At 43.1% G+C, this 18,832-nt stretch overlaps 1 pseudogene across 1 annotated transcript; it reads right to left on the reverse strand.

The window, feature by feature from the left end:
* Positions 1 to 11,082: 11,082 nt before the first annotated feature.
* LOC106567601 (RCC1-like G exchanging factor-like protein) lies at positions 11,083 to 17,247 on the reverse strand (annotated as a pseudogene). Its single transcript, XR_014379944.1, has 5 exons — positions 17,163 to 17,247; positions 14,753 to 14,819; positions 14,055 to 14,115; positions 13,704 to 13,789; positions 11,083 to 13,204 (listed from the first exon to the last, which is right to left on the reverse strand). The product of XR_014379944.1 is annotated as an RCC1-like G exchanging factor-like protein (transcript).
* Positions 17,248 to 18,832: the final 1,585 nt, after the last annotated feature.

Here is an 18,832-nt window from a genome sequence, read left to right on the forward strand (position 1 = left end):
TTATTTCAAACGGGTCTCATGAGCCAAACCCGTTATCGATAGTCTTGACTACTTGGCGAATGCATTGGGCATGACAAAAAAAAACAGCCTTCATTGAGGAGGAGGCTATGCTTGTTTAAAAAAAATCGAATTAAACAAAAATGTTTCTAAATACAAGGGTTAAGGGCACAAAAGCACATCTTATTCCATGTGCATATTGGCAGTGTGTGTCACGGCTGGATAGGCTGCGCTTCTGTTGTCAAAATCTATGCCATAAACAAATGTGTTACCGGTAAAACCAGCTTTCGATTGGTCTTAAATATCCTCACCAGCGCAAACTGAAATTGGCACTTTGGCACATGTTAAGGACACACCTCATATAATACCACCCCTCCCACCTCAGTGTAAGCAAACTAATAAAACAGGTAAATTACCAATCCTGACGCTAGGGTTTGAAAATGGAACTGTGCCGACTTTAACAGGTCGAAATGACAAACGAGCATGTTAGACAATTGCGCTGGGTTAAGGCCAGCCGAAATTAGAGCCAAAGGTCTGAGCTTGCTAAACATATCAAGAATTTCGCAGACCAGTTTCATGGGCTTAGTAGCCTCAAATGCAGAGAAATTGCCTATGAATTGGCACATTGAAAGGTGGCACAATTTACCCTGTCCCTATGCGGTAATATTACCCCATACGGACAGGGTAAATTGTGCCAAGAGACCATTTTTTGGACAAGCTGTGTTTTCAGAATTTATGTTTGCATGAATTGAGATTATTTCCAGGGATATACAACACCCTGAATTTTTTTTTTATAGATATATCACACACAGGATGTGGACACCCCTTCAAATTAGTGCATTCGGCTATTTCAGCCACACCCGTTGCTGACATAAAATAGAGCACACTGCCATGCAATCTCCATAGACAAACATTGGCAGCAGAATGGCCTTTCTTACCCCAATGCATGGTGCCATCTGTAAAGTTTGGTGGATGAGGAATAATGGTCTGGGGTTGTTTTTCATGGTTTGGGCTAGGCCCTTTAGTACCAGTGAAGGGAAATCTTAACGCTACAGCATAAAATGACATTCTAGACGATTCTGTGCTTCCAACTTTGTGGCAACAGTTTGGGGAAGGCTTTTTCCTGTTTCAGAAATGGTTTGTCGAGATCGGTGTGGAAGAATTTGCCTGGCCTGCACAGAGCCCTGACCTCAACCCCATCAAACACCTTTGGGATGAATTGGAACGCCGACTGCGTCCCAGGCCTAATCGCCCAACCTCACTAATGCTCTTGTGGGTGAATGCTGCTGGGACTTGCTTCCAATGTTCCAACGTCTAGTGGAATGCCTTCCCAGAATAGTGGAGGCTGTTTATAGCGGCAAAGGAGGGACCAACTCCATGTTAATGCTCATGAATATGGAATAAGATGTTCGACGAGCAGGTGTGTGTGTGTGTGTGTGTGTAATATAAAATATCAACAGTGACGGTAAAATGCCAAATGTCTATGGTTCTGGAGGGAGGTCTGACAACCCAGTCTCGTTTCAGCACCTCTGCGGCTCCTGGCCCACGGGCCAGCGACCGTGTCAGCTTTGAGCCATCTAGTGCTGCTCCACTGATCTCCACATCATCCAACACTGACGTCAGATAAATACTGTATAGAGATTTGTGAAATACTGCAGACTCAGCCTCTGTTATCCCAGCTGTGCTAGCTAGAGACACAGGGAGCAGCCTGAAGCTTTTGATGGTGGACACAGTCGCCTGATCCAGAGGTTCTCTACCACCCATGGAGGACAGCTGGCTCTGGGGTTCAGGCCTCCTTTGGCGGCCAGGGGACATGAGGTGAACAGGGATAGATCCCCCTCTTTGAAACAGGGAGGTGGGAGGGTCATGGGGAAGAGCAGGGCGTACTGGCTCTGTCCATGCCAGCTGGGGACACTCAGATGAGACTTGACCAGCGCCACCATGTGGTCCACTCTGCATGCTACATCTATCACATGACCTGGCAACGTCACCTAAAATACATTGAATACAGTATGCCATAAAAATATTACCGTAAGACACACTTATGTAGCATTACACATACAAGGAGGTCTGTTGTAGTGGACTAAGTTGTTTGCATAAAACAAATGTCTGTCAATAATGACAAAGAAGTTAGACTATCACTAAGTTGTTTGCATAAAACACCAATGTCAATTATCAATAACAACAAAGAAGTTGATAAGTAAACTATATTTCTCTGGTGTCACCCGCCATGAGAAGTACTGGTTCTACTTCTTTGCAATACCCAGACATCCTCTCACATTCTTTCCCCAAATGAAGAGCTCACCCCGATCTGGATCAACACAAGCTCCATCAACACCGCCTGCCTGCACCATTACAATAGGCAGACATTTGACATATTTGATTTTATTATATCATCAAATGGCTTGAACTGGGAATGGGGTAATACATTGTGAACAATATGAAAGGTTTCTTATATCTTGCATCATCCACTGAACAGTACAGCACCACATGACTAGTTCCTGGGTGAGAAGTCATACTTCCCATATGTCAACATATTCAGCTTGAATTGTAACATTATTGTGAGTTCTTGTGACTCTAAAGAGGGATTGTAGTTTTTTGTCCAACATAACCAATTTCACATACTGAAAATCATGAATTAACCCACCTGTGACAGCAGTGAAATGGTTCGGTCCACAGTGGATGCGGTTCATTGTCACCGCAGGGTTAAGCTCGGCGCAACCGAACAGTGTAGGAGGGACCAACTCAGGGGTTTGGGATTCAGAGAGATGGGGCCCTTTCCAAGAACGCTGTCGCCCCATACAAACACCTCCCGTCTTTCTGCAAAGACAAGCGTTGCCTTTACTGACACTACATATTATTTATTCAAAGGATATGATAAACAAGTCTACTGAATGGGATGCTATGCTATAAAGTCCAGCAATATTACTTGTGCTTGGATGGTGATGCAAGTGATCTATTATTTCACTGACAAGTGGCATTTTGGCTGATACCCCCTTATGTTCACAGATCTGAAAGGACTCAATCAGTTTTAGCAATATGGTGACGCCAAACCTTCCTTCCTATAGATGAATTAGAGATTCCACCATATTGCTTTCAGATACCCAGTATTCTCAGATTGGTAAATATGGAAGGGGTAGGAGGAAAGGCAAGTGGCTAGGGGCCAAAATGTAACGGGGCCTGGTACTCACCGTTCAGAATGGCCACCTGTGTGCCTCCACAGACCTCTGGGTCACCTTGCCCACCACTTCAAAAGGAAGTAGTCAAGGGGAGTTAATCTGAGGAGAGAGGGAACATGAAGTAAGAATATGTACAAAAGATCACCCATAGAAAAATGATTAGAACACCTAATGGTACATATAGTATAGCCTGGTGGAACCAGACTGATCACTGCATTTTTTCACTTCACATATCAGTCTGGCATTTGTCCTCATTGATACTGTTTGAGCCTACAGTGAGATCCAAAAGTATTTGGACCCCAGCACATTTTTGGTTGTTTTGGCTCTGTACTGATACAATGACTATGAGGTTAAAGTGCAGAATGTCAGCTTTAATTTGAAGGTTATTTTCATCCATATCGGGTGACAGGGATGTCGCTAGGCCTATTCATTAGCCCCCCTAAATAAATAAATATATCAGTCAATATATTTTCTCTGTGATTTCTTTTTTTTCATCAACCGTTCCATCATATCTTAAACTTCTTACCGGGTGGGCACTAGGACCTGGGGGAGGCTGCTGCATGTGCTAGTGATTGTTAGGCCTACTTGTAGCTAACATTATGGTTAACGTTAGCTACTTCTGTGGCTTGAGACTGCTAGCTAACAGTAAACGGACAGGAAAAGGCTCTGACAGGACGGATTCATGCAGATACAGTTGGGGGAAAAAGTATTTGATCCCCTGCTGATTTTGTATGTTTGCCCACTGACAAAGAAAGGATCAGTCTATAATTTTAATGGTAGGTTTATTTGAACAGTGAGAGACAGAATAACAACAAAAATATCCACAAAAACGCATGTCAGAAATGTTATAAATTGATTTGCATTTTAATTAGGGAAATAAGTATTTGACCCCCTCTCAATCAGAAAGATTTCTGGCTCCCAGGTGTCTTTTATACAGGTAACGAACTGAGATTAGGAGCACACTCTTAAAGGTAGTGCTCCTAACCACAGCTTGTTACCTGTAAAAAAGACACCTGTCCACAGAAGCAATCAATCAATCAGATTCCAAACTCTCCACCATGGCCAAGACCAAAAAGCTCTCCAAGGATGTCAGGGACAAGATTATAGACCTACACAAGGCTGGAATGGGCTACAAGACCATCGCCAAGCAGCTTGGTGAGAAGGTGACAACATTTGGTGCGATTATTCGCAAATGGAAGAAACACAAAAGAACTGTCAATATCGATCGGCCTGGGGCTCCATGCAAGATCTCACCTCGTGGAGTTGCAATGATCATGAGAACGGTGAGGAATCAGCCCAGAACTACACGGGAGGATCTTGTCAATGATCTCAAGGCAGCTGGGACCATAGTCACCAAGAAAACAATTGGTAACACACTACGCCGTGAAGGACTGAAATCCTGCAGCGCCACAAGGTCCTCCTGCTCAAGAATACATATACATGCCCATCTGAAGTTTGCCAATGATCATCTGAATGACTCAGAGGACAACTGGTGAAAGTGTTGTGGTCAGATGAGACCAAAATGGAGCTCTTTGACCTCAACTCGCCGTGTTTGGAGGAGGAGGAATGCTGCCTATGACCTCAAGAACACCATCTCCACCGTCAGACATGGAGGTGGAAACATTATGCTTTGGGGGTGTTTTCTGCTAAGGGGACAGGACAACTTCACCGCATCAAAGGGACGGTGGACAGGGCCATGTACCGTCCAATCTTGGGTGAGAACCTCCTTCCCTCAGCCAGGGCATTGAAAATGGGTCGTGGATGGGTATTCCAGCATGACAATGACCCAAAACACACAGCCAAGGCAACAAAGGAGTGGCTCAAGAATAAGCACATTAAGGTCCTGGAGTGGCCTAGCCAGTCTCCAGATCTTAATCCCATAGAAAATCTGTGGAGGAAGCTGAAGGTTAGAGTTGCCAAACATCAGCCTCGAAACCTTAATGACTTGGAGAAGATCTGCAAAGAGGAGTGGGACAAAATCCCTCCTGAGATGTGTGCAAACCTGGTGGCCAACTACAAGAAACGTCTGACCTCTGTGATTGCCAACAAGGGTTTTGCCACCAAGTACTAAGTCATGTTTTGCAGAGGGGTCAAATACTTATTTCCCTCATTAAAATGCAAATCATTTTATAACATTTTTGACATGTGTTTTCCTGGATTTTTTTGTTGTTGTTATTCTGTCTCTCACTGTTCAAATAAACCTACTATTAAAATTATAGACTGATCCTTTCTTTGTCAGTGGGCAAATGTACAAAATCAGCAGGGGATCAAATACTTTTTTCCCCCACTGTAGGCTACGATGTGAATTTGTGGTAAGTTAGAACACAGAGAGAGAGAGACTATTCACTACTATAGACTTTGGTCATAATCAAAGCTTTGTTAACCAATACGTTTATATGTGAGGCTGCCTGTAAGTTACAGTGTAACAGACGCTGGCTGCGAGCTAGCTAACGTTAACGGTGTCTTTTAAATTCAACATAAGTTATGTGGCAATGATATGTTATTAACGTTGTATTTAATGTAGTTTTTCTATCTGTGCCAACCTATAAATGAGACAGATGACGTAACATCATGCACATATCTTTTCATACTCAATTGCTTTCATTCAGTAGGCCATTGCAAAACAATTATCAGTAGGTCATGTGTAGAAAAGGTCACATAGTGTTGATCACAATGTCATTGTATTATCCTCAATTTCTCAACTGTAGGCTAGCTAACGACTAACGTTAGATGGATATTCAGAAATTCCTCGAGAGGCAGTGCCAGCAGCTCTGCCGAAGGCCAATTCGTTGCGAAATGAAGATTTTACCAGTTCAAAACTTAAACTGATTAATCACCTATTAATCCTTGAGTTATTGTAAATATGAGTTTCATAACAATACATGTCAAAACACAGCAGACAAGAATGAGGCAAAGAGGCTGACAGGGCTGAGGGAGCATGTCTGATGAAGGTTAGTGATTTTTTTTAAAGCGAGTAGATGTTTAAGCTTTCAGTTAAATTTGTACAGCATATGTCTTACTTTTGTTAGGAATAAATAAATTATGTTTGTCATATCTTAAAGGGTCATGCAGAAAGAGAGGCTTCTGTGCAAGGCAGGGATCAACATGCGAGCTGTATAAGTGAGAGAGAGCAAGCATGCCCAGAGAAATAGGGACAAGAAACAGATCCAGAGAGGGAGGGACAACAAACAGATCCAGAGAGGGAGGGACAACAAACAGATCCAGAGAAAGAAAGTAATCAAGCCGCTGCAGCAACTCCTTCCAGAAATTAGAGCGATTTAGGTGACAAAGACACTGGGCCCAGACAAGTGAAGCTGAATAGCTACCCACATGAAAGTTTTGGTACACAGAAAAGGGCATTTCAGCACTGCTGGTTTGAGAAATACAATAGGGTAGATTACTCTGTCCACAAAAACGCAGCTTTCTGCTTTCCATGTAGTTTTTGGCAAAAGCATTACATTTCATTATTTTGTCAGTAATGGCTGCAAAAATTGGAAAAAAAGCTCTGTTTATCTTCAGTAAACATGAGATGGCACAAACATAAAGAGACAGTATTGTGGCATGGTAAAGCTACCAGGCAACTAGCAATCATGGGAACATTGCTCAGATTTGAACATCTGCCCCTGCTAGTGATATTGTAGAGAGAAGGGAGTATCTGAGGAGAATTGTTGCTGTCAACTCAATGTTAGGAAGACAGGGACTCTCTTTCCGTGCCAATGATGAATCTAGTGAAAGCACAAATAGAGTGAACTTTCTTGAATGTATGGAGCTTTTGAAGGAGTTTGACCCTTCCCTGCAAAGGTACAATACTCCATCAAATGCGACGTATCCCTCACCAGAATCTCAGAATTACATGATCGAATGCTGTGCTCAAGAGATTACGGACACCATAGTCTCCGAGATGTCAAAGTCTGGAATGTATGCCATTATGGCGGATGAGGCCAGGGATGGGCAGTCTGAGCAGTTGGCTCTGTGTGTTAGATATGTGAAAGAGGGGACAGTTAAGGAGCGTTTACTAGCACTAGCAGAAATCAAGTCATTTGATGCCCAATCGATAGCAAATGAGTTGCAACAGTAGCTTCAAATGAGAGGGGTAGCAGGCCTAAAGTACGTTGCACAGACCTCTGATGGTGCAGCTGTCATGAGTGGGTCCAAAGGAGGTGTGCAAGCACATTTCAGAGTGCTGCATCCGGAGGCAATTTATGTACAATGCTATGCTCATGAGCTTAATTTGGTGTTGTGTCGTACTTGCAGTGCTATTCCGGAGGCTGCGGAGTTCTTCAGTTTCTTGGAGAATGTGTATTCGTTTTTCAGTACATCCCTAGTTAACCACCACAAGTTCAAAGAAGCTCAGTCCAAACTTGGAATAGCATCAGCTGAACTTGTACAGCTCTCAAACACTCGCGGGGCATGCCAGCTGCGGTCCATAAATACAGTCATGGACACTTTAACTGCTATTTTTGATTGTCTATCTGCCATTGGATCCCCCATAGCTGTTGGTCTGTGAGCAAAGCTTCATAAGTTCTCCACCGTGTATTTGCTACTGATGTTTCAGTCCCTTCTTTCTATAACCGAGGGACTACACAAGTTCCTCCAGAAAGAGACTGTAGACCTGGCAGAAGGTTGTTTTTGGCATACAAGCTGTATATGACACACTGATAGGCAAACGCACAGATGCATTTGCCACAGAACTTTATGACAGAACTCTGTGAAATTCACCATATTATAGAGGCAGATGCAGCAAGAAAGCGCAAACAAAGGAACATTTGAGATTTTGTGGTGTAGACGTCCTTGGGTTTAGGCACTGAATTGTCATGTTCCCAATCAATGAAAACAGAGTTGTTGCTCCCCTGCTTGGACAGGATGGTTTGTGGGCTTGACCAGTGATTCTCGACTGTAGATGAAGGTCTGCTCAAAGGCATACAGGCATGCAGCCACAACTCAAAAAACTTCCTAGATACATCATGCTTTTTAACTGAGTTTGCCAAGCACTACGGTATTGATGTTAAAACAGAAGAGATGTTGGTGGCCAGAAACTTTCTTGCCCGGAAAAGAGAGGCTGCATGTCCTCCCAAAGATATGCTTGCTGTGCATAACCTCCTGGATGATGATGTTTCCTTCTCTGAAGGAAATCATTCAGTTTGCCTTACAATTCCTGTGAGCAGCTGCTCCTGTGAAAGGTCCTTTAGTGCATTGCGCCAGCTGCACTCCTGGTTGCGTAAGACAATGTGTCAGAAAAGGCTTGCAAGTAGTGATGCACCGATATGACATTTCTGACCGATATCCGATATTTTCCTTGCCAAAACAAAACGATACCGACAACCAATATTAAACATTTTAGCTGCCTTTTAAGCATACTAGTACAGTTAAATAGTTAACACACACACATGAACACAGCAGTCTAAGGCACTGCATCTCAGTGCAAGAGGCGTCACTACAGTCCCTGGTTCGAATCCAGGCTGTATCACATCCAACTGTGATTGGGAGTCCCATAGTGCGGCGCACAATTGGCCTAGCGTTGTCTGGGTTTGGCTGGGGTAGGCCGTCATTGTAAATAAGAATTTGTTCTTAACTGACTTGCCTAGTTAAAAATAAAGGTTACACACACACACTGACCAAAAAGTTATTTTGATGGCATTTACGTATATCCCCATTACCAGTAAAACATAATTAAAACCTATTTCTTTCACTTACTTGCTGTGCTGTTTCATTGTTCATTTGTTCAGTCGTTTCATTCTCAACGAGGATTTCTGTGGAATGCCGTAATGGTCTTTGCGTGTCAAAAAAGATACACATCAAATAACATAAAGTGTGGCTCAGTTGGTAGAGCATGGTCTTTGCAACACCAGGGTTGTGGGTTCGATTCCCAATGGGGGACCAGTACGGGGAAAAAAATGTATGAAATGTATGCATTCACTACTGTAAGTCGCTCTGGATAAGAGCGTCTGCTAAATGACTAAAATGTAAATGTAAATAAGCGTGTTGACCAATCAGGACCTGAATATGACAGCATGTCACATAATAATTTAACACGTTCATGAATTTATGTAGTTATTACACATTGATTACACTATCACTCATATTTCATATGTCACAATGATTCATTGATACGTATGCTATGATGCTGGTAAAGTTGTCTCGCGCACCTAGAGTGCTGGTCATAAAAAAAAGCTAGCTAGCTCATGGATGCAAACAATGTTCTTCCCCAAAAACATAGCAAAACGACATAATATGTTTCAGTAGCTATAGTTAGCTAGCTAAATATATAGCTGGTGTCATCTAGAATAACCCTAATTTATAAGACAGTTCTTATTTGATTAATGGTGGTCGTACCCATCTATGGGAAGCTAGCCACAATAAGGATTAGCCACAATAGTAGCCTTCAAAATAAAAGTATGGCATAATTCTACTCTTTGTATTCATTTGCATCACTGGCAATGACATACCTTTATTTTGAAGGCAAACCGCAAATTCCACTGTTGCACCGAATCCTTATTGTGGCTAGCTTCACAACACATATCCCAGTCCGGTCGAGCCTCACTAGCCAGATGAAGCTAGTTGGCTGCTTATAACGTTAACGTTTGGCAACAGGGTTAAGTAGCTGGCTAGCTATTTATTTTCATGACCTGAAGTTCAATTTCAATAGGAGAACAACAAGTGGCAACCTAGCTAATATTTACTCAGAAAGATTCCTAAATCATTCCTAAGAATAATTAGAAATGACTGCAGTTTCTACTGGTCATTGTTTTCAGGCTGGTTGTATTAGTGCTAGCTAGGTAAAGTTACTCCAGAAGTTGCGGTCGAACAAACAATGCTTTATTACCAACGCAATATTGTAAACATATCGTTCGTGGCCGGTGTTTGCTTTGTGGCAGACTTTTTTGTACAGCTTTGACAGTGCTACTGTATCTTTTTTGAAAAGCAAAGACCCAAACGGCGTTCCATAGTGTGTATGTCATGAAGCTAATAGCAGTGACGCTATTACTGTGTAACTCCAGTAGGGCAACATCTGAAAAATAGTTCACTTAGTAGTGTGTACTGGTGCCCAACCAGTCGGCGAAAACCAACATCACCCACGACAGAGAACAGTTGATTGTCAAGGGCAATGAATTCCATTATGTTGGCATTAATTGATTTTGCCTTTGAGTTGAGTCGATGAAATTTTCTTACTCTTTCAAATGACTGCTCAACTTGTTGACTGCTCGATCCACACAGCAGACATTGTGGGCTAGGTTAGGAATGCTGTGTTGTACGTGTAGTGCAACATTTTACGTGGCGTCATTACATTATGTACCTACGTTATATAGGTATGCACGTCAGCTTTGACATGGTTTTGCACATCGGCGTTAAACTTGACATCGGCCGATACCGATGTTGGCATTTTTAGCTAATATCGTCCAATTCCGATATGTTCACCGATATATCGTGCATCCCTACTTGCAAGTCTTGCAGCCATGTCCATTGAGGGTGAAGTGCTTGGGCCACTAAGCCACAATAGTGTCATTGACCGCTTTGCCATCTTTAAAAATAGGAGGGACACTTTGAGTCCACCCACAAAATAAGCATCAAGAGGTAAGCAGGAGGAGCAGTTCTGTAATATAGGTTGTAATATTTGTTTGGGATCTTACTTTATCAGATTTTATTCCTAATTATTTTCAATTTTTATGTTTTATTCAGCTCATTAGCTGAATTTAGTTTTGCCACATTGTGGATGATACTGTTTAAGATGTTCCATGTGTCTGAATTATTGGGTTAATTAACAAAAGGGTGAAACTTAAATAAAGATTTTTTTCTAATGGTATAATATGGTCTCTCTCTCTCACTCAATAAAATCCCAAAGGTATTTTGATTAAATTGTACAGCCATTTTTGTGTCTTTTGTTGGTGTTGGATGGATGGGGACAGAGTGGACTTTAATTTCTTTATTTGGATAGAATTTACGTAAGTCATATTAGATCAGTGTCTAACACAAACTATGAGACAGGTATACTTTTGAACAACATTGACCAAAAATAACCTTATTTTGATAGATTTTACACCCATTGTTACTCCAAAAATATATGATGAAAATACGTTTTTGGGGGCTTTAAAAAAAAATCCTGTGGGAGTATGCCCCCTAATAGAGGCTTAGCCCCCCTATCCATGAATCTCTAGTGACATCCCTGTCGGGTGAACTGTTTAGAAATTACAGCACTTTTTATCTCTTCCCCCCCCCCCCCCCCAGTATTCGGGAACCGAAAATATTTTGACAAATTTACTTGTGTATTAAAATAGTCAAAAGTTTAGTATTTGGTCTCATATTCCAAGCACGCAATGACTCCACTCAGTGTACAAAACATCCTAATATTGAGTTGCACCCCACTCTTTTCAATCAAATCTATTTATAAAGCCCTTTTTACATTAGCCAATGTCACAAAGTGCTATACAGAAACCTAGCCTAAAACCCCAAACAGCAAGCAATACAGATGTAGAAGCACAGTGGCTAGGAAAAACTCCCTAGAATGGCCAGAACCTAGGAAGAAACCTAGAGAGGAAGCAGGCTCTGAAGGGTGGCCAGTCCTCTTCAGGCTGTGCCGGGTGGAGATTATAACACTACATGGCCAAGATGTTCAAATGTTCATAGATGACCGGCAGGGTCAAATAATAATAATCACAGTGGTTGTAGAGGGTGCAACAGGTCAGCACCTCAGGAGTAAATGTTAGTTGGCTTTTCATAGCCAATCGTTCAGAGTTAGAGACAGCAGGTGCGGTAGAGAGAGTGAGTCGAAACAGCAGGTCGCGGACAAGGTAGCACGTCCAGTGAAAAGGTCAGGGTTCCATAGCCGCAGGCAGAACAGTTGAAACTGGAGCAGCAGCAAGACCAGGTGGACTGGGAACAGCAAGGAGTCATCAGGCCAGGTAGTCCTGAGGCATGGTCCTAGGGCTCAGGTCCTCGGAGAGAAAGAGAGAATTAGAGGGAGCATACTTAAATGCACACAGGACACGGGATAAGACAAGAGAACTACTCCAGATATAACAGACTGACCCTAGTCCCCCAACGCAAACCTTTGCAGCATAATTACTGGAGGCTGAGACAGGAGGGGTCGGGACATGGACCTTTTGCCCTCAGAACAGCCTCAATTCATCGGGGCATGGACTCTACAAGGTGTTGAAAGCGTTCCACAGGGATTCTGGCCCGTGTTGACTCCAATGCTTCTCACAATTGTGTTAAGTTGGCTGGGTTTCCTTTGGGTGGTGGACCATTCTTGATACATACAGTGTTGAGCATGAAAGTGTTGAAAAACCCAGCAGCGTTGCAGTTTTGACACAAAGCGGTGAGCCTGGCACCTACATCCATACCCCATTGAAAGGCACTTAAATATTTTATCTTGCCTATTCACCCTCTGAATGGCACACATACACAATCCATGTCTCAAGGCTTAAAAATACTTATTTAACCTGACTCCTCCCCTTCATCTACACTGATTGAAGTGGATTTAACAAGTAACATCAATAAGGGATCATAGCTTTCACCTGGATTCACCTGGTCAGTCTATGTCATGGAAAGAGCAGGTGTCCTTAATGTTTTCTGCACTCAGTGTACATCAAGCTTGTAACTTTACAAAGTTGCTGGATGCATTTGCAGTTTGTTTGGTTACGTTTAAGATTATTTTGTGCCCAATAGAAATTAATGTTAAATAATCTATTGTGTCATTTTGGTTTAACTTTTGTATCTTTTGGACCTCACTGTATGTCTTTAATGAGTGGTATTACTCAAAACTACCTTCAGCGATTGTATCCCTTAATTAACCGTATTTCAAATGTCCAACTATTTCGCATTGTGATGGGGCGATATTGGTTCCTCACCTGGGTGGCCTCAGTGACCGAGGAAAGCTTGGGGTACTCAGAGTTGCCCCGGTCTAAGAGCTGGCCGTCCTGGGACACGGCCAGGCTGCAGTTTCCGTAGGTGGTCACCTGCTGGACCCTCACCCCAGCCAGGTTCCTTCCTACAGCCACCCGGCCTGGAAACGATGTTGTGGTGGGCCAGACCTGCAACAAATACAATAGCTTTGTCTTTCTAAAACAGTTATGTGTGAGACTTGACCTATGCATGGGTGACAGTATTTATGAAAAAAATATGCTTTTTCTTAATGAAACAGTGAACAGTGAGACTTGACCTACAAATGTGTAAAGCTCACATGACAGGAGACACACGCTCTAGATTCATACAATTTCGATTAAGAAAATGTGGGTTTTCCTGCTTAGAAATACACTGACTAGCTTACTGATATCAGAGAAAAGTACACAAAAAGGTGGAGATACTGATAATATACCATAGACTCAGAAATGTTTCTGTTTTTACAAGGGACCCCGTGTGTGTGTGTGTGTGTGTGTGTGTGTGTGTGTGTGTGTGTGTGTGTGTGTGTGTGTGTGTGTGTGTGTGTGTGTGTGTGTGTGTGTGTGTGTGTGTGTGTGTGTGTGTGTGTGTGTGTGTGTGTGTGTGTGTGTGTGTGTGTGTGTGTGGGTGGGGGGGGGGGGGGCTACTAACCTGTCTGTCCGTCTGCCCCCCCAGCCACGGGCATACACCTTTCCTGTTTCAGTCAGGAACAGACTGTGGTCCTGCCCGCACACCACCTACAGGACAGACATGGCATCTGCAGGCTCTAGTCACCAATAACAGTCACAAAATGCATTTTTGCTGCAGGGTGAAGTTTTCCCTATGTTCAGTTCTAGGATCAGCATTCCCTACTCCAATCCTAACCTTAATCATTTTTTTTTAAATGTAGCCTTTATTTAAATCAGGGTCATTGAGAAACATTCTCTTTTACAATAACAACCTGAACAAGATGGCGCAAGACTGGCTGAGTTGTCTCACTGTCCCCGATACAAAAAAACAGACTAAACACAGCTGGGTCACTGGGCTGTCAAAGCCTTCCATCTTGTGAATGATGTGACTGGCACTGCAGTGGACAGAGGTAAAAAGAGAGAGAGAGAGAGAGAACAGCCAACAATCAATTATTCAAGGAGGCCGGTCTGTCCAGAAAAGGTCACCTCTGCCCATCCAACCCCATCGGCCATTTTGCATAAAGACCGCAGTCCCCTCATCTAATGTCCCATACAAACAGCCCAAGAACCTACTAATCAGGAAAGGCATTCAGTCTAAAGAGGCCGTATGTATCAAGCGTCTCAGAGTAGGAGTGCTGATCTAGGATCAGCACCCCCTGTCCATATAATCTTATTCATTGTGATCAAAAAGGCTAAACTGATCCTAAATCAGCACACCACCTCTGAGACGATTCATATATACGGCCCCTGAACACACATTTCTAATAGGATTGTTGTTCAACTCGAACGCTTAGGAAGTCATTCGGCAGAACAGCACAGTCTGAAATTCCCGGAGAGTGAATACATTTCCAGCCTACATAGATTTTACACTGTGAGTCATTAGCATGACTCAACATACACCCGGCCGTGTTGCATGACAACGGCAGAGAGGCAGACTTTCCTTTGCATTTTGAGCATTGTTTGAGCCTGATCAACTGCGTCAGTAATATGGCGTGTAAACAATTCATAGTGGAATGTGTGTGTGTGTGGTACCTGTAGATTTCATCTTCAACAATCTTCCCCCCACACTGGCCATAGGCATTGTTCCCCAGACTGAACACTGATGTGAGAGAGAGAGAGAACGAGAGTGAGAAAGAGAGACATGAAACATGTGGGGGGATGATCCATATGCTTAGATTTACAGTAAAATGGAGCACAGTGCAGCATAAGACTTACTGCACTGATTGTAATTCCACTCATATTTCAGCTGCATTGTATTACTGTGATACTGTGTCTGTAAAACTAACGGTGGCACTTTATTTTAAAGTAGAGAAATGACAAGGTATTTTCTTAGAAAGGTATAAATAACACAGTATTAATCTATACATTATATGTTTGTTTCTTTGGGATGAAATAAAACAAGGATAACAGGGCACTAATAGGTACCAGGTAAGTTACCAATTGTTAGATTACTATATATAATACCTCAAAGTATTGATTGTTACCACATCATTTCCTAGTAAATATCAGCGGAAAGAGTACCGTATACTTAAGTCCAAAAAAAGGATCGTAAAAGCGACTATAACGCCCTCTTTGCCGATCATTGGCTCTAACATATTTCTGCAAACTGCATAAGCGAAGGTCAGGATTCAAATTGCACATTGACTGAAAATAGCAGGAAGGATCAACATCAATATTTTCAACACGTAAGGGACCACATGTTGATATCTTAATATTACTGGGTTGACCTGGTCAGTTATAGGAGTGCCCTGGCTTGCATCCATGAGCAGTAATTTTAACTACCGTAATTTCCGGACTATTAAGCGCACCTGAATATAAGCCGCACCCACTGAATAAAAAAATATATATATATTTTGAACATAAATAAGCCGCACATGTCTATAAGCCGCAGGTGCCTACCGGTACATTGAAAAAAATGAACTTTACACAGGCTTTAACGAAACACGGCTTGTAACAAAAATAAATAGGCTTTAACGAAACACGACTTGTAACAAAAAAGAGTCAATTCCTCACGCTGCTGTTTCCAACGTCTCATCATCGACTCATTGAGACCAAGCTCCCGTGTAGCAGCTCTATTTCCTTTTCCAACAGCCAGATCAATCGCCTTCAACTTGAAAGCTGCATCATATGCATTTCTCCGTGTCTTTGCCATGATGAGGGTGACAAAATGACTACCGGATTCAGAATGATGGGAAGTTTGAGATCGCTCGATTTAATCTAAACAGTAAACCAAAAAGTTGTTTGACCTTAACCCGTTCGGCAATTTCATTGGTCTAATGAAAGCTTCATGCCGGCAAAAAACTGAGCACGTCACAGAATGTGAAAGCGGGAAAAATCCATATATTAGCCGCGTCATTGTTTAAGCCGCAAGGTTCAAAGCGTGGGACAAAAGTTGCGGCTTATAGTCCGGAATTTACGGTATTTAGAATAGAATAACGTTTATTGTCCATGTCACAGCGAACAGTGGAAATGTGTCTTCAATGGAAATGCTCTGTTCTCAACCCCCCCTAGACATACAGTTGAGACGAGCACAGGGTCAAGCTGCGGGGCCCCTGGACGGAGAGCAAGTTGTTGGGTTAAGGGCCTTGCTCAAGATCCCAACGGTAGGGAAATGTCTTAAGGATGTGAACCCAGCAGTCCTCCAGCTGCCAGATCAATTCCCCCCTATTTTTCCTAGTGTTTGGGTCATATTTTCATCCAAATAGTTTTTTTGCAAAAAAGCACACACAGTGAGCAAAATATCCCCAAATAGACAGGATAGCACATTATTCAAGGTATAAATTAGAATCTCGGAACCTATATCTTGCGCTAGCTAGCTTAGGTGATTTTCATTTCCTTACATTTATGTGAATGTCTCACGAGAGCTTATCCAAAACAAGTTTACTTAGACTCCTGTTAAATAAAAGCCCCCTTCTCAGGTATATCATAAAAGGAAGGTGTAACCTGTGTTGCAGCCGGCCGCGACTGGGAGACCCATGAGGTGGCGCACAATTGGCCCAGCGTCGTCCGGGTAAGGGAAGGGTTTGGCCGGCCGGGGTTGTCCTTGTCCTATCACGCTCTAGCGACTCCTGTGGCGGGCTGGGCGCAGTGCACGCTGACACGGTCTCTAGGTGTACGGTGTTTCCTCCAACACATTGGTGCGGCTGGCTTCCGGGTTAAGCCACCATTGTGTCAAGAAGATGTGTGACTTGGTGGGTCGTGTTTCGGAGGATGCACTACTCTCGACCTTCACCTCTCTTGAGTCCGTACAATGGGACAAGACTGTATCTATCAATTGGACATCACGAAATTGCGGAGAAAAGGGGTTAAACAAAAAAAATGAAAGGAAGGTGTAACAAATCGTGTTGCTCAAAGTATTGTGAGTTATATGGGCATTTTCATAACAGTTCAGTGCCATTTTACGTGAGGAAAATTAAATGTCACCCTCTGTTCCATCTCTTACCTCCCTCTGAGTCGGTGAGCACTAGGGAGTGGGCACGGCAATGTGCCACCTACACAACCTGGCCAGGGGGAGGGCTCCAGCACATAGTCATAGCTCTTATCTAGAGGGAACACTAGGAGATTTATACATCACTGGGACGGTTTGACACTAGCCCTGGTCCCAGATTTGTTTGTGCTCTTGCAAACTCCATTACTGTCATTTTCAAGCCTTGGCAAGAGAGCAGAGACAGACTGGCAGTCAGGCTCGTCTGACGCATAGCATTTGCTCGTTCACAGGTATCAGCTCAGGGCAGGCACTGCACAAATTCATCTGAATATTAGATGATTTAAGCAGCTGATGGGACTCTACATCATATAGACTCGAGATTGGTGAAAGTGTGCAGCAGTTGTTGAAAACATATACCCATCATCGAGCAAATTATGTACATCCTCCAATATTTCTTGGTTGACAAGCTGGTGCACTTTTATGGATGAATATGTTAAAGCTGCAGTCCTTGATGCAAAAAACAACAAACTGCAGTCCCCGCCACTTGGTTTGCTATAAAGCTGAGGGATGGACATTGTTTACAAGCAACGGAGTTAAACAACTGTTTTGGAAAAGGCAGTTGTACTAAACTCATGAAGCATCTATAAGTTATTTTATTAATCAATCAATGGGTGTATATTATTATTTGAAACAGCAAGATCCCAGATTGTGCCTTTAAATAAAGAAGTTGGAGGAGAGAGTGCTTGCCATGGAGGATGGGGGGAGTGAGAGAGGGAATGACTATTACGGCAGCCTTGCTAGGTGTGTTGGAAGCCCAGCTGGGAGTCTCTTTTGAGGACCATGCCCCACACCTTGGTGAGGTCCTTGGTGGAGGAGGAGAGAAGTGTGAAGACGTACCCACAGGCTGCAGAGGAGATCTGTCAGTCAGTGTCATCTATTCAAATACATCAATTGTGTTTTCAACAGTTCGCATATCATGTATGGCAAATATGCGTACCTGCCATGGGTACAGATGCATTGCCCAGAGAATTAGTACATATGGGGCCAAAACGCAGTGCTGTCAAGTAGTAGTAGTCAGGCAGTGGTCAGGTCACCAACTCTGGTCCTTGAGACCTGGGTGTGCAAGCTTTTGCTACAGCCAAGTACTAACACAACTGATTTAGCCAATTAACTGCTCATCAAGACCTCAATTAGCTGAATCGGGTTCTTGTTCAGTAGACACAAAACAGGAGAAAACACTTTGATAAGAGAAGTAGCCTACTTCCTGAAGTTGTCCAAGAAGAAGTCAGATTTTGGTTCTCCAATGCAAAACATTTTGTGCCCCAGCCCTACCGAACAAACACGGCCCGAGTGTAGACCAACTGGCCTGGAACAAAAGCTGTTGGCATAAATTGTATAGAAACATGTCTATGTGTCAGTTAAGTGTTTCTGTGGTTAAAGAGAGACATTACCTGCTGCTCTGTCTCCAGGCGGTAAGATGTGAGCTGGTATTTCCTGGGCTTTTTTCTGCCACTGTCCGGAACCACAAAGCTGGGGATGCCCAGGGCTCCAGTGTAGCTAAAACCCCATATGAACACTTTGTGGTTGGGCTTTCTCAGCTTCCCCACATACTGAAGCACTGGACCCTCGTTCTTTCGTTCCCGAGACCTGGAGGCACTGGTGGGGGCCGCATATCCCTGAGCTCC

The sequence above is a fragment of the Salmo salar genome, chromosome 13 (assembly GCF_965601325.2).
Source record: "Salmo salar chromosome 13, fSalSal1, whole genome shotgun sequence".
Taxonomy (NCBI): Eukaryota; Metazoa; Chordata; class Actinopteri; order Salmoniformes; family Salmonidae; genus Salmo; species Salmo salar.